The sequence below is a fragment of the Trachurus japonicus genome, chromosome 13 (assembly GCF_045865225.1).
Source record: "Trachurus japonicus isolate A0001 chromosome 13, Traja_1.0".
NCBI lineage: Eukaryota > Metazoa > Chordata > Actinopteri > Carangiformes > Carangidae > Trachurus > Trachurus japonicus.
Genome location: NC_140919.1, coordinates 2,282,011 through 2,309,984, shown reverse-complemented (window position 1 = coordinate 2,309,984; position 27,974 = coordinate 2,282,011). Strand labels below are relative to the sequence as shown.

The window sequence follows — 27,974 nt, the reverse complement described above, 5'->3', positions numbered from 1 at the left end:
GAGAGCTGATCGGTCTGGAGCAGCGGCCGATCACTGATCCTGGTTCAGATAATGACTCACTTCACTGATGAGAATCATTTTCTTCAGTTCTGTTCTTTGTTCAGTCGCTCCGTCAAACGCTCAAATGCACTTTACCGGTAAGTGAACGCATCGTTGTTCATGATGCTGATTCTAACTGTTCTCAGATCAGTGGTGCACTCAGTTCAGCACAAACTAAAACCCATAAGATCCATGATTAAAGGGTTAATGTTTATATTATATATATTTTTTATTTCAGACTTTAGTGTAAGCAGATGAAGTTACACCTGAAGTAACATTTAACACTTTATTTCTCCATAACAACCTCCGAACTATATAATAGAACTATACATTATCCCTTACATAGATGCACATAAACAACATTTTTCCATTGGGTTTTTCATGTATGTTACAAACTTATATGTGATAATATATTTCCATACAGGTGAAGATGATGATGATGATGATGATGATGATGATGATGAAAGTTAAACCTCCTGACATTCGTCCAACTTCCTGTTTGCAAACGTTTTTTGTTTTTTTTACCAGCGAACACTCAAACGCATCATTACATCTTAAAACTCATTAGATCTAACGAAGTCAATTCAGCTGTTTAACTTCACACACACACACACACACACACACACACACACACATACACACACGTTCACTAATGAGTAAAACTCTTCTTCTTCTTCGTCTATTGATGAATTAAAAGCAAAGTGAACGTTGAACGATGCAGAATCAGTAAAACTCACAGTTACAGGTTCGAGACAATTAACAAACACATTAAGTCACTCGACTGTGCAAACACACACACACGCGCACACACACACACACTGAGGAGATTTGATTCCTGTTGTCTTTGTTGTTTTCAGAGCTTGAAAACAACTTGGATGTTTCCTAAAGTAATTAACAATCATCACCATCATCATCATCACTATTCATTAAATTTTGGGCCGTTTTATTCCAATTTACAGTATTTGTGCTTTTTCCTGGTCTCATCTGTCACTACAGTGAGTCACACTCTGCTTGCTCTGTCCATTTATTGTGTCATAATGTCAATAAATAGCCTAGAAATAACAATTAATTGCATCATAATGTCTAGAAATAACAATTAATTGTGTCATAATGTGTAGAAATAGTCTAGAAATAACAATTAATTGTGTCATGTGTAGAAATAGCCAAAAAATAGCAATTAAATATCATTATGTGTAGAAATAGCCTAGAAATAACAATTAATTGCGTCATAATGTGTATTAATAGTCTAGAAATGCATTATAATGTGTAGAAATAGCCTAGAAATAACAATTAATTCCATCATAATGTCTAGAAATGGCCTAGAAACAACAATTAATTGCATCATAATGTGTAGAAATAGCCAAGAAATAGCAATTTATTCCATTATAATGTATAGAAATAGTCCAGAAATAACAATTAATTGCATCATAACATCTAGAAATAGCCAAGAAATAGCAATGCATTATCATAATGTCTAGAAATAGCCTAGAAATAACAATTATTTGCGTCATAATCAAATGTGTTAACACAAAATTTAAAAGAAAATGTAGGTTTTCCCTCCAAAACTAAGCTCTGTTCTGTTTCTGATGTTTATTGACGAAAAAACTCAGATTTAAGGATAATTTCATACTTCACATTTTAAAAGCCGTCAAACACATCAGGTCAGTTTGTTTTGTTTTTTTACCTGTGAAGACAAAAAGTTTCTAAATGTCTTAGAGCAGAAGTTTGACTCTTGAAGTTTAAAAAACACTCGAGCGTCTCCGTCTCCGTCTCTCTGAGCACAAAAGAACATAAAAAGCTGAAATAATAGTTTGGTTTTGACTGCGACTGCCTGATTTCCACTGTGATTCACGGCGCTGCTGGCAGCTGATTTATCGAATAGGAGGGTTACATTTGTAATAAAGCAGAAGAAATTATTGCCTGGTGTTAATATTGGAGATTTGATTGAAACGGATACAGGGGCCGTTGAAAATTGGACAGTAAATCACCGTGTTCCAGCTCCGACTCGCTGTTCCTTCGGAGGCTCCGCTCATATTGACAGATAATGGGTTTTCTTTTTTCCTCTTCTGCTTTGATTGGTCATTACACAAACCTTATTTTCATTAGCATTCCTATAACCACGCTCCTGTTTCCAACCCGTCAACCTGACACCACTCACTGGTGTGTGTCTGTGTGTGTGTATGAGTGTGTTAACCAAGTGTTTTTCTGCTCTCAGGTCAGAAGGTGAAGGGGGCGGAGCCACAGAGAGACAGATGAACTTTAAAAATGTCAATCTAAAGGCAACGTAAACACATGAGATTAAAACAAAGCGGTAACGCAGTGAGGAGGAATGGAGCGTTACACTGATGCTGCATTCACCTGCAGTCGGGCAGACGGCCGTCACTAACAAACCAGATGTCATTTTAGTCACAGAAGTGTAGAGAAAGCCGGTAAAACAATGCCACATCGCCATGACAACATATTGTCACGTGTATTGTTTTGCCTGGTGCTGACGGACCACTTGTTTACATAGAGGCTTGTTTATGCCGTTACGTGCAGCGGCTGTCGTCCGTCTGCCGTCTGCCCAATTTCAGGTGAATGCAGCATGAAAAATACAATTGAGTTGCTTGGGATATACAACGTAACGCTAGATGGAGGAATTCCTACACAATGTAGCTTTAATGCACTGCAGCTTCAAAAAGAAAACACAAATGTGCTTTTTGACAAAACCTCACAACACAACAGGAAGTGTTTCTGTAGGGACGCGATAAAGCGAGGGACCGGTCTGGGGCCTTTAGTTTTTCTTCTTCTTGACTTTAGAAGTTGTTAGACAGCTTCCTGTTAGTGGGTTGGACAAGAAGCTGAGTTTGTTTGGTTTATTAGAACGTCAATATCACATGATTCACATGGACTGTTAGCTTAGCATTAGCCTTTAGCCTGGTCTGTCTAAGCTTCAGTTGATGCTGAGACTTGGTAGACACTTCAATGTAGGCCTACAGATGTCACCTAAACATCTCACATGCAGGCAACAGCAACAATATACAGATGTCACCTGAATGCATATTGTTTTTGTGTCTTTAAATTAGTCGTAGCAACAATATTGTGCCATTTCTACCTGCAGACATGTTGTTGTGTTGCTTTAAAGGGACAACAAGGAGTTTGTATTCGGTTATAAAAGAGTCTCATATTAATGTGGATGAATCTACGTTACCACTTGTTAATGGCTCCATTTAGATAAATATATCGTTTTGTCTTTATCGTTATTTTGTTATTATTATTTAGTAGTCGACTCGCCCAGCGTTTCCTAGTTTTGATTTCCCGGACGCAACCCGGGCGCCGCCAGAACGCTAGTTGGCATCGTTTATGGTTGGAACGACGACGGTATCTGATCGTCTTCGAACCTCCGACTTTCATTCTTGATCAATGAAAACATTCTTGACAAATGTTTTCGCTTTCGTCCTTGCGCCGTCTTGCGCACTGAGGGTCATGGGAAATGTAGTGTGAAAACACTTTCCAAAACTCCTCGTTGTCCCTTTAATGCACAAACTAACGCTGCTAACAACAACAATAGCTAACTCTCTACCATCTTATCTCATCTTATTTCATCTTATCTTATTTTATCTTATGTTAAAAGACGTTTGCATTTCTAGGTAAAAGACTCTGAGCATTAGGCTGCACTCACCTTCTTCTATATATTCATACAGTAACTGTTTATAATTATAAGCTCCACCAACTTGTTTGTGAAATAAAACTTTCTTGTGTTTCAGTTATTTTTTAAATCACATATTTTTTTTAAATCACATATTTTAGCTTACATCTTCGACAGTAAGCTAAGGTTTGACCTCCACATCAACCACATCACCAAGACCGCCTTCTTCCACCTCAAGAACATCGCCCGTCTCCGCCCCTCACTCACCTTCTCTGCTGCAGAAACCCTCATCCATGCATTCATCACATCCAGACTGGACTACTGCAACAGCATCCTCTATGGTTCACCATCCAAACTCCTCAATAAACTGCAATACATCCAGAACTCAGCTGCACGCCTGCTCACCCACACCCGCTCCAGAGATCACATCACCCCCGTCCTCCGTGACCTGCACTGGCTGCCCATCACTCACCGCATACAGTTCAAAATCATCCTCCTCACATACAAAGCACTTAATAACCTGCCCCCCCCCTACCTCACAGACCTGCTCCATCACCACACCCCCTCCCGCGACCTCCGCTCATCCGAAGGAAACATCCTGTCACTACCCACACGGACCAAGCACTGAACCTGGGGGGACAGAGCCTTCTCCATCACTGCCCCCTCCCTCTGGAACTCACTCCCCAAACCCATCCGCACCTGCACTCACCTCCCAACATTCAAGACCATGTTAAAAACACACCTTTTTAAATCAGCTTTTAATACATAATTTCTGTGTGTGTTTTATATTGTTTTCTATGTTTTATACTGTCTTTGCTGCTTTTGAATGTCTTGTGTTCTTAACTGCATTTATTGTATGTAAAGTGTCTTTGAGCTTTTGGAAAAGCGCTTATAAATAAAATATATTATTATTATTATTATTATATTTTTATCCACATGGCCGATTCTCTGGGTCCTTCCTCTGCAGCAGAGAGCTGAGTGTGTTCATGAGTAGACAGCAACACACACACACACACACACACATGCATTATGTTTTCATGAGTGCATTTCATTGTTAATGTGCACCCCCCCCCCCCCCCCCCCCCCCCCCCCACACACACACACACACACACAGTCGTGGTGGTCGTGTGTTTACAGTGCGCTTGTTTAGAGCTGATTACATTTTCTGCATCCAAACAATCCTCTGCATTGTGTATTTGTGATGTGCATGCAGCCTGCACGTCGCCGCCGCGCAGATGCAGATTCATATTCATATTTACCGTGTCAATAAACCGTTTACAATAGATTTTAATTGTCTGACGGTCTGAGGGAGATAGAAAGGGGGGGAGGAGAGGGGGAGGAGGGGGGGAGGACAGAGAAGTTGCTGCTGTGGCATGGAGACTGTTAATTGCCCGTGACTCTGGCTGTGTCCGCCCGACACCGGCCAATCAATACTCAGCGTTGGCTGATTATAGCAGGAACAACCCCCCCCCCCCCCCTCCTCCTCCTTACAGACGTCTGAGCTTCAACAGCTTCAACTGAAATGTGTTTTAATTTCTCCATGTTTCACAGTAAACACAGAGTTTTCATAAACGTCAGAAAGAAAAAGAAACTGCTGCTCAGGCTGAAACTAAAAAGTTTGGAGGAGCTTTTTAGTTTCCTCCTCCTCCTCCTCCTCCTTCTTCCTTAAAATTACCCAAGATTCCTCCTCCTCTCTTCCTGCTCAGAGCAATTTAAGCACTTTGGGTGAGAAAAAAAAAAAAAAAATTACCCCCAGGAAATACATTTCCTTTATTTTTTGCAGTTTGCCAAAAGAGATGGTGTCCTCCCAATTTCCTCCCCATTTTCAAACCAAATGTTGTTTTGTGTTGGACAGATTGTTCTGAGCTGCTCTGGGATCGTCAGGTTCAAACAACACAAACCAACACGTCCACGTTAATGAACCAAACTGAAGAAGACGAAGAATCATCAGACACGTAGGAACGAGAACAGTGATGGGAACTAAGACGCAGTCGGTCGCAGTAGGCGGCTGATCCACAGCGTTGGCCACGTTACTTTCAAAAAGTGATAAGTTATAGTTACTTGTTACTTTCCCCAAATACTTTGAAACTGAGTTACTACATTATAAACACACATTTCCATGAAAAGTAACTATTATGTATGTTACTAAAATGCTCAAATATGTCAATTTACTTGGACTCGGCCCCGTTTATCTGGAACTAACCAGCTCACTCAGAATTAGTGAGTCAGTTCCAGATAAACGGCTTTTTTCCGACCAGTTGCTGGTCTGAAAAACAATGTGTATATAACGTACTACACTTAAACAGGTGTATTATTATTATTTAGTAATGGTAACAGAGTTATAACAGGGAAACAGAAACTTTTTTGATTTCTGTTACTGATAAAAGTAGCGCCGCTAGTCCCATCACTGGTGATCCGGTCATTTGCACTAAAAAACTATTCATAACTCTGTGAAATGTTGTCCATATGTAGCTGTTACTTTGCATAATGTTACTTTCATATGATTATGATTATTGCTGATTTCTTAGTATGCAGTAACATAACTGTCGTTCTGTCGTTCATAACAAACCAAACCGTTTGAACATCGGTCAGAAACTGATGAAGTTGTGGTTGTTTCAGTAGAACATGAACCAGAGGGTTTAACGCTCTGAGGGAGCGACTGAGCCAAGATGGCGTCCGCGTGGCGACGCCGTGCCATTGGGCAGCAGCTAGTCTTCTCATATCTAAGTATAATATATGGTCGTAGTTTCAGTTCAGTCTGTCCTCTCCGACGTCTGTGTCTTCATATTATGGGGGAGCTGTGTAACCATGGTGACAAGATGATCTGACACATGGTCATTTTGCTCATAAACACTTTACACTGTTTCTACTGTTTTAATAACAGTTGCCTGCCGAGGGACAACGGAGGCAAATTAACAGTCAGGCGTGTTTACACTGAAGTTCATTAATATGCGCTGTCCTTTACAAATAAATGAGTTTTTTATATTCAAACATTGGTTTCCACACAAACAAACAAACAAACACACAAACATCACCACATGTGGACTGATGAGTTTCACTCCAGTCAAATCAAACTTAACAAAAGTTAAACATTTGACCCAAAGACTGTAGGTGCGTTTCCATCAGCTGTTTAGATGCGCATCGAGATGTATCGCATCGGAAAATGATGATGGAAACGCCGTGATTCGCATTAAAATTCCCTGATTCGCACAAAATGAAATACGCTGCTATGGCCGGGTTTTGGTTGATTCGAATGGGATGGAAACAGCTGTATGCGAATCAAGTGTGACGTAGCCACTTTCACCCCGTCTGCTCCCGTGTTTGCAGTTCACTCACAAGACAACATCAGGGTTTCCGCTGTCACACAACAATTAATTAATTGTGGCATCGCCACGGCAAAATAAAAGCCCCCACACACCTTCATATGTGATTACTGCACAGTTCTTCATAGTTCCTCCTCAGTAAAAACCAAACTTATCAACCATCATTAATAAAGTCTGGGGCGGCGCAACTCTCTCTCTCTCTCCCACACACACGGGTCGCGTTATGACGGTAATAAACATATGCGCTAAATCGCGCTAATGTGTTCAAATCAGACCGGGGGGGGGGGGTGCAAAGTCCGTAGATGGAAACACACATGATTCGAATTTCTTTTGATGCGCATTTCCCAGTAATTCGAATCACTTTGGATGGAAACATGGCTAGTGACTGTGTCGTTCAGTTGTAGTTTCATTATCGCTCATTTCTTTGTGTGTTTGTTAAAATAAAAGAGAAAATAGAGAAACACACAGGTGTAAAAACTACTTCTACATTTATTATTATTATTATTATTATTATTATTCACTTTACAATATTTATTTTTCTTATAACAACTGCAGCTACAATTTTATCCCATCATGTTTTTTGTGTGTGTGAGTGTTTAAATGGAAACGTCATAATGTTAATAATGGATAATGGAAGTTTTGTTGAGCAGCTGGAATTTTGAAAGCTCCAGATTACACAAGACGTCTTCATGTTTTTAAAGAGTTACTCCTTTAATACCTTCCTCTTCCTCCTCCTTTTCCTCCTCTTCCTCCTCCTCCTTTTCCTCCTCTTCCTCCCTAAAAGCATTTTGATTTCAACGGAGCTGCAGCAGCCGTCGTCTTCGTCTCTGAAACGGCTTCTTCAGCACTTTGTTGCTCTGTGTGTGTGCACCGCTGGAAAACACTCACTCTACTCATAGATGTGTGTGTGTGTCTGTGTGTGTGTGTGTGTGTGTGTAGCCTACATATACACAACGTATTTACTCTGCACATGCTCTGAGCTGCTTCGTGCACGTGTGGCGTCTCCATCTGGAAAACCTCTGATGAAATCAACCAACACCTCGCGTATCGGCTCCTACAGCTCATTTGCATTTTGTAAAACACTCTTATTTAAATAAAGTTGACGTGTCCGTTCGTCTTCTGTCTCTCTCTCTCTCTCTCTGATGTAAATATGCATCTTTTTGCACCACTAAACATCTGCACACATCTGTATCACTCACTGGCTTCCCCCAATCTGGATTCATCTCTCAGTTATGTAAATGTTGTTAATCTGGTACAAAGGAGCTCAGGACTTGTCATGTTTCTGTGTGTTTTTCTTTTCCCTTCATGACGACTTCAGGCTCAGTTTGTGACGAGAACGGCCTCTTTGTCGACTTAAGAAGGAACCACACAAGGCAGGAGGAGCGTGAGGCGGTGTACGACAACTTGCTCACGGCGTGCACGCGTGTGTTTTTTTTTCTGCATGGCAAAGGCAAAGGCAAAGGCAAAGGCTAGGGTTCCAAACTGTAAGAGGATTAGAGACTTGAAAAAGGTAGCCGTCATTTAATTGAAGGCTTACCAGCGGCGCAGAAAGAGGGTAGCAGTCAAAGTGAAGGTATAACCCGGCCCAGAACATCCTGTAGAGAGCATGTCGTCGGCCCCGGCAACCGCGTGTTTCCTCTCGCACGGCACAGCGCCGCCTTCTTCTCAACCTCAGAGGAAACGCATCATGTTTTATCGCCGAGCTTCAGCTTCTTACAGACGTTTACACAGTTTTTTTTTTTTGCAATTTTTAATCTCTTCAGCTCACTAAGAAAAGGTGCCTTCAACTCACATTATTCAAATGCTGTGATCTTTGGAAACTGCTCACGGCCCCTGAATCCCTCTTCTCCCCCCTCCTTCCTCCTCCTTCCTCCTCGTCTTCGTCTCTTTCTGTCCCGGGAGGAAGCTGAGTGTGTCATCGTCATGCACCAGGACCTCGTCACAGACGTGGACAGCGTGTTGACATCAGTGTAACAAAGGTCAAACTCTATTTTTATAGTGAAATATTTAAATCTTAACACATTTCATTTATATTTCTTCCAACTTTCACTTTTTAAAACACTTGAATCAGAGCTTTGTACTGACGCTGGTCATGTGATGTCAACAAACCAGGAAGAGGAGGAAGGCCGACATGGAAACAGAGGAGTCATCGATGACTGACGTTGCCATGGAAACATCAGTTACAGCCTCAGGAACAGACAACAGACACAACGTTAAACACAAAGAAGTGTTTTTATACTTTGGATCAGAACGTTTTCCTCTTACACCGACATCAATTCTGTAAATTTGCTGAGTTTGGTCCTTGAATTTAAGGGAGTTGTGCCTGGAAAAGTCTCTGAATTTAATGTAATAATGTGTGGGAACCTTGAATATCGTTATTAATATTGAGAAGTAACAATAAAGTTCATCTGCGAAGACGAGAGGTTGTTGGTGTCACACCGACAACCTCTCGTCTTATCCATAAGAAAACCCAGCTGTTAACTTCTGTTGACATAATGAACTCCATCGAGCTAATAAAGTTCATCTAACGGCTCATTTTCTTTTTTTTACTTTTACTTCTAATCCTTAAGTACGTTTACTGTCAGACAAGAACTTTTGAATCTTCAATACAGTGAATATCAGATACTGAAAAGACTAAAACTATAACGCAATTTTCTTAAACTTAGACGGACAATGTGTAACTTTTACTGTTATCTATTCAGGAACATCGATCGATGTTTTTACGTTCTGTGGCAGCGTGGCGGTAGGTAACCGCGGAAACTCAGCGGAGACACCAGACGGAGCTGTCGGCTCAGGTGGAGGTGGCGTCTGTGAAAAGTCACCGCGGTAACGCAGTGAGGAGGAATGGAGCGTTACACTGATGCTGCATTCACCTGCAGTCGGGCAGACGGCCGTCGCTAACAAACCAGATGTCATTTTAGTCACAGAAGTCCAGAGAAAGACGGTAACAAAGAAAGAATGAAGCACAGTTAAGAAATGTAAACACTTATTCTGTTTTTGTTTTGTTAGGTTAAGCATATCGCTCACTTGTTTTTTTGTTTTTAATTTTCATAATGTTTATGTTTTGTGTTTTCAACTGTATATTTGATACTGTTGGACCCCAGGAAGAAGAAGAGCTGTGGCTTTGCTGCAGCTAATGGGGATCTGTATAATAAACAAATAAACTTGTTTGCTTGTTTATGCCGTTACGTGCAGCGGCTGTCGTCCATCTGCCGTCTGCCCAATTTCACGTGAATGCAGCATGAAAAATACGACTGAGTTGCTTGTGATCTACAACCACAACGCTGGATGGGAGGAATTCATACACAATGTCCCTTTAAGATCATACAGAAGACGTTTCTGGTTCAAACAGGAGAACATGAATCATTTTACCACTCCTCAGTATAAATAATATAGTTCATACACAGTAAACAAAGATGGACGCCTCCTCTGTGGCTCCGCCCCCTGACTCCCAGCTGATCCAAATATGGTCAAAGAGGGTAAAGAGGAACTATGACCATTCAACCTTTTGGTGTTTTTAGTTTTCTGTGATTTTTATACTCGAAGGTTGAAAATTTCGAGTTCAAATCTGAGTTGGAGTTTGTTGTGTCGTTGTTCTATTTTATTAGTTTCATGTATTTCTTCATCTCATCATCTCTTACACCTCCTCTGATTGTTTTAGTTCCTTGACTTCTTCCATTTCTTTATATCGTCTTTATTTCCTTTTTATTGTTTTTATGCCGTTCATTTGTCCTCATTATATCTTTATTGTATTCGCCGCTGTTTCCATCTGTTTACAAATGTTTTTATCTGGTATATTGTTTCTATTTGTCTTATTCAGCTGCTCTGATCTGATTCGTTTGGCTTTTACCTTTTGTTTTGTTTTAATTAGCCTATTTTAATATAATGTGTTTTTGCTTTAGTGATTATTTCTCTTTTTTTATTATTTCTACTTCCTTTATTTGTTCTCTACCTCTTACAGCTCCCTGTGACCCTATAGATTCATATGAACCTTCTGTTGTTCTTCTATGTTTTACCTTTATATTTGTGAACTCTTATTTTTAAATCTTCTATATAAACAAAGGAAATATGATGAATTAGTACGACAACTAGCTCGGACGCTCATCCTGCTTCAACAGGAAACCTGAGCTGCACTTGAATGAGCTTCGTCTTTTCTTCAATCGAGTTCTTCAACTTGTGAAACGTGAAAAGAAAAAGAAAATAAAGAGATTATTATAGAAAAAAAGAAAAACAAATCCAGTGTATCAGCTGTTTCCTCACTCACACCTGGATATCGATCCATCTCATGTGTCTGTGCTGCCGTTTATTTCACTCTGTTGTATCTGATGTGTATTGATGTGTGTGTGTGTGTGTGTGTGTGTGTGTGTAGGTGTGTGTGTGTGTGTGTGTGTGTGTGTTGTCGGTGCACAGTGATTTAGTGTAAGTGTCCTGATGGTGAAACACGATGTCATCACGCAGCCTCTTATTGACCCGAACCCCCCACCACACTGAGGCTGGTCCCAGATCAGACCAGTGTGTGTGTGTGTGTGTGTGTGTGTGTGTGTGTGTGTGTGTGTGTGTGTGTCGGGCTCTTCAGTAATGAAAATTACAGTGTAGCTGTCGTTATTTGCGGCTGCACCACATCATCCCAGTCTGAGGCGTCTGCAGAACGACGCCAGCCAACAACGACTCTGCACAATCTCCAAACCTGTAATTGTCGCCATGACACCCAGCGCCGTCGGCGACCGGCCGTCCGTCCGTATCGATCAGCGCACGTGTGATTGCTTTACAAGGAGCCGAGGATCCGGCCAATGGGAGCGGGCCGAGGGCCGAGGGCCGAGGGTCCGGCGCTGACCTTTCACACCTTTAAGACCGTGACCTCTCATCACTTTCATCCTGGAAGAAAAGAAGAGACGATGTTTTATTCATTCACACTTTCAGAGACGGAGAGAGAGAGAGAGAGAGTGATTGAGGCGGCGAGCCAACGCTGTGATTTAGCGCCATTAACTCCTAAACGCAGACAATCTTGTGCGAGTCGTCGTCGTCGTGGCGACGTGGCGGTTCGCTCACGCTGCTGTGATTGCAGACGAGTCCACGATGGAAATCAGACGCCGGAGTCGAGCTTTAAAAAACAAGAGGAGACTCCAGTTTTAATAACAAAATGACAGAGGGACGGCGTCCGGCGTCTCCACCGTAAAGACCTTCATTATGTGCAACAATGAATATTTGATGTTGTGGAAGAGTTCACGGGGAAAATAAATGAAGTGAAGTATTTATGGAAATGCTTCCAGCAGGTGTTTATTTACATTTGCAGGAGGCCAATGCATTTATTCTAATAATAATAATAATATAGAAGACGGTGTTGTAATTCAGCAGAGATATCTTGTGTTTATAATAAATCTGTTTGTCGTTCCCACATGTGAAGGACGAACAGAAGCTCCAGGTTCAGAACAATCACACAAATAAAGTCAAATATGAATTATTTAAAAGATGAAAAGAGATTAGAGCCTCTATAAAATCATGAGAGGTCAGAGACCTTTCACTTCTCACCTCCATCATCACCATTTAGTCAATAATATATGTTCATATTATATGTTCGTGTGTTCGTATGTGCATGTAGCACATGCATTTGTGTGATGATATGCATGTTTTCTTGTTTCTTGTACATGTGTTCTTTTTGTTTTTGTCTCTGTGAAGCACTTTGGACGACTGTTACAGGTCGTTTTAATTGTGCTATAGAAATAAAAGTGAACTTGAATAAAGGTTTTCATATTTGGTGGAAGTTTGGATCTAATCCACCAGAAACATCATCAAGGTGTTGCTGATATCATCCATAGGACATCCAGTGATTACAATAAATCATGAAAAAACGTGTGAGTGTTTTTTTATTATCATTTATCATCGTAGTGTCGGCTTGTTTTACTGCAGCAGCTTCAGTTTGTCTAAAATATATTCTTACTGTTGCGGTGACAATGAACTAACACAACAATGTGTTCAAAGTGTTTTATATTGTAGGAAACTCGGACGTTGTTTTGAAGATAAACTGATCAAACGTGGTCAAGTCACTGTCGGCCTCTGGACACTTGGTCGTCACTTTGAAAAATAAAAACTTTGATTTATTTAACAAAAATAAATGTTTCAAACATTTTTCTAATTTAACTTAGATTAAAAACTTGAAACTGAAATAAAACCATTTAAAAAACAATAAAAAGAATTGTCCCAGCTCTCGTCTCTGCGACACAAACGCGCTCCGTAACCCATAATCTTTTGTTCATGACGGTTAAGACCACACAAACACACGTCGTAACATCGTATATGTTATGTAACATTATCCACCGCTACATTTATTGATTTTTCGCCGGCTTCGTTTTAAACAGATGCACATGGAGGAGAGGAGCGGAACCAAAACAGAGGAAAAGCGAGCGGACTTGCACAGTTCCCTACTGTCTTTCTGTGTAAATATCTCATGTTACAACATGAAAACCTGCGGCTTATATTCAAGTGCGGACTATATATGTATTTTCTTTTAAAAATTAGCTGGTGTGGCTTATACAGGTGCTCTATAGTCTGAAAATTATGGTATTTTAACTTCCGTCTTGTGTTCCTGCTTTCTACTGCCATCTATGGTGTTAGGGTCAGTTTTGACCCGTGTTTTAAATCAGCTGTAAAATAAACAAAAAACTTTTTTTTTTCATCCAATTTGCTTTCCATCTCTTGGTTACATTGTTAGACTCCTTATCCATGAAAATTTTGGTTTTAATATTTTTTGGTGTGGGCCCCTGGACCTTTTTTGTCAGTATGACCTTTGGCTTCAATGTAACCTTCCTCTTGTAGCTTTCTGCTCCATCTATGGTGCTAGGATCGGTTTTGACCCGAGTCTTCAATCAGCTGTAAAACACTAAAACTATTATTTATCATCCCATTAGTTCCTCATCTCTTGGTTATGTTGTTAGGCTCCTTATCCATTTGCACTTATGATTTCAGTTTTAACTCTAATTATTGTTCTTATCATTATAACTGGGTCAAAGTTGACCCACAAACACCACAAATGTCATAATTTTAACCAGAGCATTTTAGAATTTTGTGAAAAAAAAGTTTTATTTTGTTTAAATTGAGGTTCCTGACAAAGTCAAAAAGCCTTGATGCTATAAACAAATTTATGTGGTACTTTTATGCATTTAAAACCTGAAAACGGGTCAGTGGTGACCCGAACACCAGAGAAGGGTTAATAGCTGAAACAGTGGATGAGTGATGGGAAGGAGAAAAAAATAAAAACACAGACTCCACTCGGGTCCGGACCTCAGACCTTGGCCTGAGCCCGGTCCTGTTGTCCAGAGATGTTTAATCTCTAATGAAGATTTTACACATTTAAAACGTCCTGAAGCAGCTCTGAGGATTTATATTTCAGTGGACAGACATAAAACCAGTCAATTATTTTAATGTGACACAAAAGTTAGTCCCGCCCTCGAGTGCAGGATGAGTCATTGAATGTCTGTAATGGTTTTACAGGAAGAAAATAGAAAATACATCGATTATGATGAAAAAAAACAACTTTCTGACATAAATGTGTCAACAGATCAACAGATAAATGAACAGTTAAGGTGTGTTTACAGGACTAAAGCTGGACAGTAAACCAGACCAGTGTCAGTGCAGCAGATTGATCCGTAACTCACCTGCAGCTGCTCCGTGTTGCAGCTCCGCTCCCATAAAGCCACTGTACACGCTACAGTATTTCACTGCAGCTAATTAGCTGGCGGTGCCTTCAGTATTAAAGACTCCCTTAAGTACTATTCAAGCTCTTTTTTCGCCGCCGATCTGAGTCGTAAGCCGAGTCATTAGCTCGGGCCGCGTGCCGTCGGTTTAGACTGTAAGAGTCGGCGGGGGAGCTCGTCGCTCTAATTCCACGGCATTATCAGAATTGTTTTCACAACACTGATCAGATTATGGCTCAGTGGGGGGCTCTTACAGCAGAGTACACACAACTTAGTGCCCCCCACCCCCACACACACACACACACCCACCCAGCCCTGGTGGAGTTCATATGTAGATGTTGAGGGAACGGACACTGTAACAGCAGATCAATGCTTTCACTGCAGTTTCCTGTTGTTGCAACTGTATTTATCCACCGATCAGACACTGACATGATGACTGGTGGATTTTTACACCTCAGACAGTTTGTTGTTTGTCTCTTTTATTATGTGTTGCTGCAGATTTAAAGAGTGAAGTTCTTGAAAAACCATAATTTCTGTTCTTTCTAGTGGAACTGTATTTTTGGCTGATGTCTCTGATTGGCCGCTGCTCCCTCTCAGACCATGTGATCAGTCATGTGATCACCAGAAGTGACCCGATCCTGGGCTGAGAACGCTTTTCTTCTTTTAAAGTGTGTTAATCTAAGTCTTAAATAGTTGTATCTTCCGACATCAATCACTTCTATAGAGTGTTTGGTCTCAGTGGCGCCGCCAGGATTCAATTTCAATGTACGCACAGAAACGGCAAATAGGCTGCAACAATTTTTTTTTCGGGGGAGGGGAGGGAGGGTCGCTGTGCCCATCATGCCACGTAGCAATGGGACTTGTCATAATATACTGCACAACTGAAAATATTGTTGCGACCCCGCAGTAATGTTGTTGTGATGTTTAAGTTGTGTGATTCCTGACTGACTGTGAATGTGTACGGGCAGGTAGCGTATGGTTGGATGAGAAGCTGAGGGGCCGGGGTGAGTGTGAGGAAGACAGTGTGTGTAGGTGAGTGAGGAGGAGCAGAGGAAAAAGTGAGAGAGCTGTCAGATAAGTTTGTGTTATGTTGTTGTAGTTACGTCGGGTCGGACGCTACAATATCAATAACAACATGTGCTTAACATAGACGTCGGACGCGAAATAGCCGCGGAGCGGAGCCAGTTTCCTTTCGGTGCCGTTAACCGACTGTGCCAGATGCGCCAGAGCGCACACCTCTGTGCCAGGCTCGCGCTCTGCAGCGGTTTGTGTTGATTCATCTTAACAGAGCGCGTGAGAGATTAACACACACAGGCTACACACATACGGGTTACACATACCCACAGACACACAGCTGATGGGCCGAGGCTCCCCCAGTGGGTGCTCAACCTGGAATCGGCACTTATGAGTCCATAATCGCGGTGCAGACGAGTGAGTTTGGAGCTAGAGAGGAGAGACCTTCATTATCGCTGCTCTGCTGCGTGTTTGTGATCGTGGGTTTGGATCTCTCTTTTTTTTTTTAAATGCCTGGAAAAGGCTCAACTGTCTTTTTGACATTTCTATACTGGACCGGGCGTAATCATCACATAGCGGTAGTGTAATAGGCGCCAGAAATCAAAAAGAGACAGATGACATGATGTAAACGACAATCACTGGCTTTTACGTTAGGCTTCCACTGATTGGTTTAACAATCAATGAACTCAGCACGTTCAGTCTGTTACAAACAACAAGCGTCTTTATCACACCCGCTCAAAATAAACAAAATTGCTTCTTTTTTTTTCCACCTATGAAAAAAATTGTACGCACAGTGCGTACAGGATTCCGGCTGGCGGCGCCACTGTTTGGTCTGAAACACGGGTCTGTCAGTCACTCTGCTCTGCTCTGAGCCCAGGAGAAAACTTTCCTTGTATCCTACAACCTTTATCCAATGAGGAGAGAGAACGGCATGCAGGGCTGTGTGTGCAGCCAAGGGACGCCGTGAATCTGGCGACGTAAGGATGAGGACTGTTATGGTGCGTTCAAGGCAACTCGTAACTCCTGTTTTTCTGACCCGTGAAGTGGTACCAGTTCGATCTGGTACGAGTTCACGGGTCAGAAGTTACGAGTGGCCGTTATAGTGACTTTCACAGGTAAAACAGGTCGGAGAAACACGAGTGGGTTGCCTGGAACGCTACAAAGTCCTAAGTCGTGACTTGAAGCTGTAATTTACGGTTTCAAAAGCCTGCCTGGAACGCAGCATTAGCCAAAACGACCGGATCGCTTACTTCTGCTTTAAGTTTAATTCTGATCAATACAAATTCAGAAAAGGAAAATCCAAGGCACTCTTCTTCAATAATAAAAAGCCTTTATTTATACAATGGCTATATGGAATAAAACATGTGAGTGGGTTACAGCCCAGCACAGCGTTTGGGCAGAAGCCTTCTTCAGGGTGTGACCCTCAGCATGCTGATGCTCCTTAGACAGGATGACTGGAATCACCTGGAGAGGTAAGAGCATCATGGGAACAAGGGAGAAGAGGGAACAGGACCAGTAGATGGCACCACCAATTGTTCAACCATGACATTTTCCAGGTTTAAAGGGATAGTTCAACATTTTGGCAAATTGGCCCATTGCCATAATCCCTATAGTCATAGCAGTAGGTTCGTTACCTTTAATTGTCGGTGCAAGCTATTTTTAGAACGGCGGAGCTACACTACGGAGGCTAATTATGGGATTTCTTGGTTTCCCTCATCAAACTCATCAAATACACAATCCAACAACTCCACAACGCTCTGGTGGACAAGTTGTGAGCTGCACATTCACCACGCTATGAGATAATAATGGAACGTTACGAAACGCAGCCGTTTTTGAGGGAAATACAGAGACTGCTTGCTGAAAAACTGTCCCTGAAGGCAACGTGCATCAGTGGTTTTGCATGAATTTCCCTCTAAAACAACTCTGTGTGGTAACGTTGTGTTATTATCTCATAGCATGGTGAATGTGCAGCTCACAACTTGTCCACCAGAGCGTTGTGGAGTTGTTGGATTGTGTATTTGCTGAGTTTGATGATGAGGGAAACCAAGAAATCCCATAATGAGCCTCCGTAGCGTAGCTCTGAGCAGCTCACGGCTCTGCTCCGCCGTTCTAAAAACAGCTTGCACCGACAATTAAAGGTAACGAACCTACTGTGCTGGGCTGTAACCCACTCACATGTTTTATTCCATATAGCCATTGTATAAATAAAGGCTTTTTATTATTGAAGAAGAGTGCCTTGGATTTTCCTTTTTTGACCAATGTTCCCACCAAAGAGCACCTTCGTCACATGTTTTGAACCGTCTGAGCACTCTGGATTTTTTTCCTTTTTTTCTTTGAACAATACAAATTTAGAACTGACTGTTAACTATTGTTTTCATCATATTTTATAGTTCAGTCTCCAGAGTTTATACATTTAACTGTGAATGTTTCACTTTGAGAAACATCAGAAGCAGCAAATACACTTTTCTCTCCAGGTGCAGGATGAGTGAGAGATGTGAGTCTTTATCAGATGTTTTCAGGAGGAGGAGGTGAAGCTACGTGAACAACAGGAAAAGAAGGAGAACAGATTTTAAAGTGTGTGATTGGCTGGATGAGATCGTGGTGGTGAAATGTGATTTGTTACGGTAAAACACCAGTTTGATTCCACCAGTGGGCCTTTGCTATATGCCATTCCCCTATTTCCTGTCTCTCTATAGCTGTCTACAGCCCCCCCCCAAAACAAATACTTAAAGAGACCCTGAGAAGTTTGCTTTTGGTTATAAAAGAGTCTCATATTAATGTGGATGAATCTACATTACCACTTGTTAATGGGCCCATTTTAGATAAATATATCGTTTTGTCTTTATAGTTATTTTAATATTATTATTATTTAGTTGTCGACTCGTCCAGCATTTCCTGGTTTTGGTTTCCCAACCGCCGAATCTCCGTTTATGGTCGGAACTACGACGGTATCTGATCGTCTTCCAACCTCAGACTTTCATTCTTGATGGATGAAAACTTTCTTGGCAAATGTTTTCGCTTTCGTCCAAGAATCTCACCGTGCGCGTGGAGGCTCATGGGAAATGTAGTGTGAAAACACTTCGCTTTCCGAAACCCCGAAAAAAAAAGAAAAAAAGAAACCAAATATTAAGAAAACTGCTCTAAATATTCAGCACAATAGACATAAAAAAAATCCTTCGTCAGGATTTTCAGTTCTTCTGCAGACGGTAGACGAGCTGCCAGACAAATGAATTTCCCTTTAGGGGATTAATAAGGTCATTCTAATCTAATCTAGTCATTCTTATCTTATTATATATGGTACATACTGCATACAAATGACTGTGCTAAATCCCTAAAAAATAATACTGCACTAAAATAGCATGTAGAAACACATATGTAGGCATACAGCAAATAGAGACACAGCACATTAAAGCAGGAGAAGAGCACAGCAGACGAACAGGAACACGTTTCCAAAAGGAACTTGATGAAAAAGAAAAGAGAAAAAAAAAGACCACTTTCAGTTGTAGGTAATGAGACTCACAGATCATCAGATCAGACCGTCTGTGTTTCCCTTTGTTGTCCCGACACCCGCTGCCAGTGTTTATAATTGCGTGGCAGTGATTGGCACAAATGGAGCCAGATTCGGCACATTTGTATATCTTTCAGTGGTTTGTTAGTGTGATGGGACAAGGTGTGAAAGACGGTCCCAGCCGGGTTTCGTTGTCGTAATTTAACACCTTCCTGCATGGTGTTCTCCTTCTTCTTCCTCCTCTCGCTCCGGTGATGAGCTTCAGCCTCGGAGTTTTTCTGAAGGATGTCAGGATGTGGGTAAAGGACTTGTAAATTAGCCCGTAAATAGGCTACACAGACAGGAAGAAAAAATTCAGTTTCAGTTTCTCTGAAAGAAGTCACAGAACAAAAAACCAGATCGGTCTTTGTACTTCAGCAGGAAACTGAAGTTATTAAGTGAAGCACGGCCGTATTATCTGTGTGGATCCACGTGTACGAGTCAATTACAGCCCAGTGAAACAGTGACGCTTAATTGAATAACACAACGGCCCATTTTATTACATTTCAGCTCGTGAGAAAAAGGCAGCGATAAAACGATAGTGAGTTTCTTTTTAAAAAGGAAGGAAAAAAACCTGCGTCGTCCGTCTCCTTTGATGATTCCAGTTACTTTGAATGATCTGAAATAATATATTACTACTTCATTATCTTTTTTATTTTATTCATGTCTTTACGTCTGGTTATTTATTTATCTCTGTGATGTACACCTGCTTTTTATTTTCCAGCCGAGCTCATGTTTAATCACTTCCCTGCAGCTTGTTCCCCCTCTTTGGAGAAGCGATTGAAGTTATAGTAACATTCATATTCATTTCTCAGACCGAACAGAACAGAACAGAACCTGCTCCTGCACAGATCTCACACTCCTCAGTCACAAGGAGCAGGATTAGGATTTTTATTACAATTAAAATAATAACGGAAAAATATCACATAGTGTAGTAATGATACAACTATGCAATATCTTTCAAACTGTAGGTAAAACATAAAGATAAAACATGCTGAAGGTAAAACAGGCTGAAGGTAAAACATTAGGTTAAAACATTCTGAATGTAAAACATAAAGATAAAACATGCTGAAGGTAAAACAGGCTGAAGGTAAAACATTAGGTTAAAACATTCTGAATGTAAAACATAAAGATAAAACATGCTGAAAGTATAACACACCGAAAGTAAAACACACTTCGGGTAAAATACGCTGAAACTAAAACATGCTAAAGGTGCAATACGCTAAAGGTAAAACACGCTAAAAGAAAAACACACTGAAAGAAAAACACACTTGGGTAAAACACGCTAAGGGTAAAACATGAAGGTAGAACTCGCTGAAGGTAAAGGTAAAACATAAGGGTAAAACATGCTAGAGTGAAAAAAACAGAAAGTAAAAGTGCTAAAGGTTAAAAAAACAAAACATAAAGTAAAACATGCTGAACGTAAAACATGAAGGTTAAAGGTAAAACACGCTGAAAGTAAAACATTCTGGTAAAACATGCTGAAGGTAAAAAATTATGTTGATAAAACATACTGAAGGCAAAACACGCTGAAGGTAAAAAACAAAACAAAGTAAAACACGCTGAAAGTAAAATATGAAGGTAAAACATCTGAAGCTTAAACATGATGGAGGTAAAACATCTGAAGCTTAAACATGATGAAGGTAAAACAGCTGAAGGTTAAACATGATGGAGGTAAAACAGCTGAAGGTTAAACATGATGGAGGTAAAACAGCTGAAAGTAAAACATCTGAAGGTTAAACATGATGGAGGTAAAACAGCTGAAGGTTAAACATGATGGAGGTAAAACAGCTGAAAGTTAAACATGATGGAGGTAAAACAGCTGAAGGTTAAACATGATGGAGGTAAAACAGCTGAAAGTTAAACATGATGGAGGTAAAACAGCTGAAGGTTAAACATGATGAAGGTAAAACATGATGGAGGTAAAACATGCTAAAGGTAAAACAGCTGAAAGTAAAACATGATGGAGGTAAAACATGCTAAAGGTAAAACAGCTGAAAGTAAAACATCTGAAGGTAAAACATGATGGAGGTAAAACATGCTAAAGGTAAAACATGATGGAGGTAAAACATGCTAAAGGTAAAACAGCTGAAAGTAAAACATCTGAAGGTAAAACATGATGGAGGTAAAACATGCTAAAGGTAAAACATGATGGAGGTAAAACATGCTAAAGGTAAAACAGCTGAAGGTAAAACAGCTGAAGGTAAAACATGATGGAGGTAAAACAGCTGAAGGTAAAACATGATGGAGGTAAAACATGCTAAAGGTAAAACAGCTGAAAGTAAAACATCTGAAGGTAAAACATGATGGAGGTAAAACATGCTAAAGGTAAAACATCTGAAGGTAAAACAGCTGAAAGTAAAACATGATGGAGGTAAAACATGCTAAAGGTAAAACAGCTGAAAGTAAAACATCTGAAGGTAAAACATGATGGAGGTAAAACATGCTAAAGGTAAAACAGCTGAAGGTTAAACATGATGGAGGTAAAACATGCTAAAGGTAAAACAGCTGAAGGTAAAACATGATGGAGGTAAAACATGCTAAAGGTAAAACAGCTGAAAGTAAAACATCTGAAGGTTAAACATGATGGAGGTAAAACATGCTAAAGGTAAACATGATGGAGGTAAAACAGCTGAAGGTTAAACATGATGAAGGTAAAACATGATGGAGGTAAAACATGCTAAAGGTAAAACAGCTGAAAGTAAAACATGATGGAGGTAAAACATGCTAAAGGTAAAACAGCTGAAAGTAAAACATCTGAAGGTAAAACATGATGGAGGTAAAACATGCTAAAGGTAAAACAGCTGAAGGTAAAACATGATGGAGGTAAAACAGCTGAAGGTAAAACATGATGGAGGTAAAACATGCTAAAGGTAAAACAGCTGAAAGTAAAACATCTGAAGGTAAAACATGATGGAGGTAAAACATGCTAAAGGTAAAACATCTGAAGGTAAAACAGCTGAAAGTAAAACATGATGGAGGTAAAACATGCTAAAGGTAAAACAGCTGAAAGTAAAACATGATGGAGGTAAAACATGCTAAAGGTAAAACAGCTGAAAGTAAAACATCTGAAGGTAAAACATGATGGAGGTAAAACAGCTGAAAGTAAAACATCTGAAGGTAAAACATGATGGAGGTAAAACATGCTAAAGGTAAAACAGCTGAAGGTAAAACATGATGGAGGTAAAACATGCTAAAGGTAAAACAGCTGAAAGTAAAACATCTGAAGGTTAAACATGATGGAGGTAAAACATGCTAAAGGTAAAACAGCTGAAGGTTAAACTTCAGAATCTGGACTGTAGATTTAAAATGTCAGCGTCTGTTCTTCTTTGTCTTGGAGCAGAAACTATGAAACCGTAACACACCATCACCTGCCTTCATGATGCACTGACCTCAGACCAGCAGAGAAGATATTTTAAATGATCCGTCTTTTCTGGACTTAAATTTCAGATGTGAAATACGTAAAAAAATTTGGGACGATTCAAGAACATGTAATTTTAAAGGGTCACTTTGTCACCATTTTACCTTAAAGTGACAGTTTCAATATCAAGCTGTCTTCTGATTGGCTGTGACAGGCTGCGTGTCTCCGGCGCCCCCTGCTGGCCTGCTGCTGTTCTCTCTCTCTGTACCTGTGGTTTCACCTGAACACGTCTCATTCTACGTCGACAGCTGTGGCCTCGCTATGAGAACTTACAGCTCACTCACTGTTGTCAGTGAAGAAAAGACCAAAGAAGACGCTGACGGAGGAAGAGAAGAGGAAGAAGAAGAGGAAGAAGGAGAAGAAGGAGGATGTCGATGAGCTTCGTTGTCTTTGTCAACAAACACTAGTCGTGTGTGTTTATTTTCCAGGGTTTGTGGGTCAGATCTCATCCAGAGCAGCTGAACTCCGTCTCTCCACCCGTCAGTATTCTCCACCACACTCTCCACCTCTCCACCTCTCCACCTCCCTCCATCTCTCCCTCTCTCCATCTCTCTATGAGCTGCTCTCCGCTCGGTGCTCGTCTCTCTAGTGTCTCCTTCAGACGGCTGCTTTGCATGCTGGGTGACAGCCGATCGATACGGCGCCGGGCGTCACCGCTGAAATAACAACCACTCGGCTCTGTTTGTGCAGAGCCGTCTCTCTCAGCTCAGGAAACTTAATGCTAAACAATCATTTACTACAACATGGCTGCACTGGAGGAGAGAGACAGAGGGGAGAGATGTCTGTCTGTCTGTCTGTCTGTCTGTCTGTCTGTCTGTCTGTCTGTCTGTCTGTCTGTCTGTCTGTCTGTCTGTCTGTCTGTCTGTCTGCGTGGCCTTTAAGTAACCACACAGCTTTTGTTCAATGATTTGCATTCAAAGTCCAGCTCAGTCCTTCAGAATAAGAGAAAACGGTAACACTTTACCTGATGCCTATCTCTATAACACATTATAACCAGACTTATAATGAGTTATAATGCAGTTATAGCACTGTATAATATAGTTATAAACACTCATAAATGATCATAATGCTTTATAACAATAATCATAACACACTATAAAGCATTTTATCATGACTTATAAGGTCAGGTATTATAATACGTTATAGTTGTTAGTAACTCGCTGACTATGACCACATCGATATAAACGTGTATAACCATCATTATAAACACTCATACATTACCATTAGGCTTTATAACAATAAGCATAACACATCATAGAGCATTATAACTCTATTATAATACTAAGACCTTATAAGCCATTATATTATAAATGCTCTATAATGTGTTATGCTTATTGTTATAAAGCCTTATGATAATTAATGAGTGTTTATAATGATAGTTATACACGTTTATAAGTCAATTATAACACATTATAACTATATTAAAAATGTATTATCGATGTGGTCATTGTCAGTGAGTTACTAACAACTATAACGTATTATAATACCTGACCTTATAAGTCATGATAAAATGCTTTATAGTGTGTTATGATTATTGTTATAAAGCATTATGATCATTTATGAGTGTTTATAACTATAGTTATACAGTGTTATAACTGCATTATTGAAAAAAATGAAGAAAAGCTCACAAACTGCAAAGGGCTCCTATTGTTTCCTCAGGTCATACAAAATACTGGAGGACGCCATTTTTAAAGAGTGAGTGTTCACATGGTCACACAGCTGATGCCACTTCCACATGATTGTTGAGTTTAGAGACAATAGACTATAACTGCATTATACCTCATTAGAAGTCTGGTTATAATGTGTTATAGAGATAGATAGGCGTCAAATAAAGTGTTACCGAGAAAACACACACACCAGCTGAGGATGAGACGTTCACAGACCCCCCCCCCCCCCCGGCTCCTGAGCTCCATCACCTCTCCTGATAAAACACCAACGTACTTCTGATGATGATGATGATGGCGCCCAGATGCCAGAGCTCCAAACGCAGGTGCTCAATGGGCGAGTGTTAATTGCTGCTAATTGGTGTAAGCAACACATCAAGGCATATGTGTGGTGTGTGTGTGTGTGTGTGTGTGTGTGTGTCACAGTGAGAACAGAGCAGTCGACCAGTGTTTTGGGATGATAAAATGTTCAACAAAAACAAAAGACAACAACAACAGACGTGATCGGAACAAAGACGTCTCAGTTACCTGCAACAGGAGCCACTTCATCTGCTTTTACTTATAGATATAAAATCAATACGATCAATAATCTATTGTACTGGATACTGTTTGTGGACTGAAAGTTAAAAAAGAAGAAAGAAAAAAGAGATAGAGATGTTTAAGGACGATATAGAGCAAAAATACAGACAGATTTTATACTATCAATCCTATCCTACCTCTAATAATAAGTAAGGGATATTATTTCTAATAAATCATATATTCATAATCCCCCCAAAAAAGTGTTACATTTTCAGTTCACGTCCTATTTAGAGCTAAAAAAACTACGATTAAAATCTAAATTTAAATGAACATCCTCTATATGTATATATATATATGTATATATTATCAAACAGCTGCTGTATGATGCGTTTACAAACTCAGGTGTTGGCTGCTATAGGATTTTTTTAAGTAGGTGGTGGCGGCGATTCAAGTCAATGAACCATTATGTGGAAGTTAGAAGTGAAGAGTCAGTGCAGACGATGACGGTGAATGTCACAGAGAAAGTTTAAAGTTTAATCATGAAATTTCATTGATTTCTTTTGCTTGACAGCGGCACATAAAGGCCTTGAGAAAATATCTACAGTCGGTGGCCATGGCTGCCTCTACAGACGCCTTGATTAAGCTGTAGGCTACAGCAGAATCGGCTTCAGTAATAAGGATATTCTCTCTCGGGCTCATGAACACGGTGTGGTCATAAGTATAAGGACATTTATAAAACGGAAAGGTGAAATCCGGCGATCTGATTGGTTGTAAACCGTGGTATAATGAGCATATACCACGGCTACTATTCTAAAGCCTTATCACAGCGTAAGCTATCACTCCGCCTCAGGCACGTATGACTGGTATGAATGGAAGTTGTTGTCATGTATCCATGACAACGGACTGTTGCAGTCCGTAGCCAAAGACAGCTGATGTTTTTAGGATGTTAAAGTAGTGTAATTGACATGTTGAAGGTGAACTTTGACCTCCAGAGGGTTAACAATGGTAGAGGGGACTGAGCAGTGACAGAGGAAAAGACCAGATGCAGAGCTACTTGGAGCTAACGTCTGGACAGCTGGGACTATTTTTTTCACAGTGAGGCTATTTTATTGGATAATATGTATTTCTGGTTGAATAAAACTACATGAAATTGATTGCGTATCCCTCTTTCATATTGTCATTATTGGTAACCGTTTTATAAAAGCAATATATCACTCCAGTCCGTGGTCTATGCTCATTCTACCACTCTAAGGAGGAACAACGCCCCTTAGCCGTGGTATAATGAGCATATACCACGGACTGGAGTGATATATTGCTTAATGAAGAGACTGTGTCGGAAACTTGGTTTGTTCAGGAGGATAAACCACACAAACCAGGAGGAGGTGGCCACATTCGTACAAAAAGAAATAGCTTTTTGCCTGGCTTTTTTTTTTTTTTTTGGGGCTGGCCCTTATACTCCTTCGTTGGCCTGGTGTATGGAACAGCATTTAGAGTCGTTTTCAGAGGATTCATGTTTACGCAGACATTTCTTGAAACAATGTCATGTTTTAGGGAAAACATATTTGAGACCGAAAAAGAAAAAGAATTGTACAGGGAACGCTCAGTACGTGGCTCGTCTGGTAGATTTCGTACCATATGAACCTGGTCCTTTGGTTTGAGTCCGACCCATGAAGGTCATCACTTCTCTTTCAGTTCGTTCTTCACCCTCCATTAATATCTTCAAAACACGCCCCATCTCTTTTCCTTAGCATTTTATTCGGCACAGTAGCTTATACCAATACTCCATAGTCCCCCGACTTTATCTTATTAGGCTATAACCACTGTTTTAAATTGTTCTATTGTTATTTTATTGTCATTGTTGTTCTTGTTTTTGCACATAATTGTAAAGCACTTTGGTCAACATTTTTCACGCTCAAAAAAAAAAAAAAGCTGACTTGACTCGAAAAAAGCGTTAAAATAGAGGCAGACATGTGGTGCCGTATCATCTTCAGGTTTCAGTGGTGTCAGTTCAGCTGGTGTGAGCAGGACGTCCTCTCCATCGTATAGAGACATGGTGTAGGAGGTGGGGATCAAACAGGAGCTGATCTGAGAGCTGCATGTGAACTGGAGACAAAATGCCTCAGTGCAGAGCCGGCCCAAGGCATAAGCGTAACTTTTGACGATCCTAAACATTGCGTAATTACAAAAAACTTTAATTATTGTTGCATTTCAAATTGTTGTTGCAATTTTCTGTAAAAATGTTAAAAAGCAGATGTTGTGTTTACAGTAAATGCATTGTCTGTTGGTTTATTTTGTTACTTTTAGTCGACCTAGGTGACATTCAGTGTCCAAGTACTGTATCAATTTGAAGATTAAATGTAAATCAACCCCAGGCTGTAGCTACTTTTAGTTAAATTTGGTGCCATTTCAGAATAAAAACCATAGATGGGTAAAAACCTGCCAGGATATGATGATTCATAATGACAGAGTAAAAAATGAAATAGTATTATTGGCATAGAGGGCAACAAAATAAAGACTTTGCTTAGGGCCCCATGGAGGCTTGGGCCGGCCCTGCCTCAGTGTGAAATGAATAACTGTAAAGCAGCTCCTCTGGACGGACCGCAGCGGGCCGAGGCCACAGAGCAGAGCAGCTAAATCAGATGCATCGGATGCTCCTGAGTCCCACAGTGCGACTCCGTAAGGAAATCAGGATGAGACGGGAGGAACAGAACCAACTTCACACCAACTCTTCTGTTTGATCCTAACGGCAGTCGTTGTGTTGGTGCCTTTTACTTCCACCTTCCTGCAACCTGCAGCTCCGGCACCGTCACCGGCTCGCCTGGCTGCAGGCCTGATGCCTGACGCCCCGGCTACTGCTGCTGCTGCAACACAACTTCTCTTTTAAAGGGATACGCCAACTTTTTTTTTCATGTCTTGCCTCACTCCTGAGTCCACGACCAGCAGATAGACACCATCCTTTAGACTGTGCCTGCAGTAAGTAGTAGTAGTGTTAGCCTTGATTTGTCTAAATACCAGCTGTTTACAATTTTGTTCAGACGAATTTGGCGCTACTCAAGTTAGCCGTTGTGACCAACACACCTCCGGTTACTTTCACAAAATAAAACACCCGTTGCCCTTTACGTACAGAA

General features: G+C 40.6%; 1 pseudogene; it reads left to right on the top strand.

The window, feature by feature from the left end:
* Positions 1-124: 124 nt before the first annotated feature.
* LOC146975247 (uncharacterized) lies at positions 125-27,687 on the top strand (annotated as a pseudogene).
* The last annotated feature ends 287 nt before the right edge of the window (positions 27,688-27,974 follow it).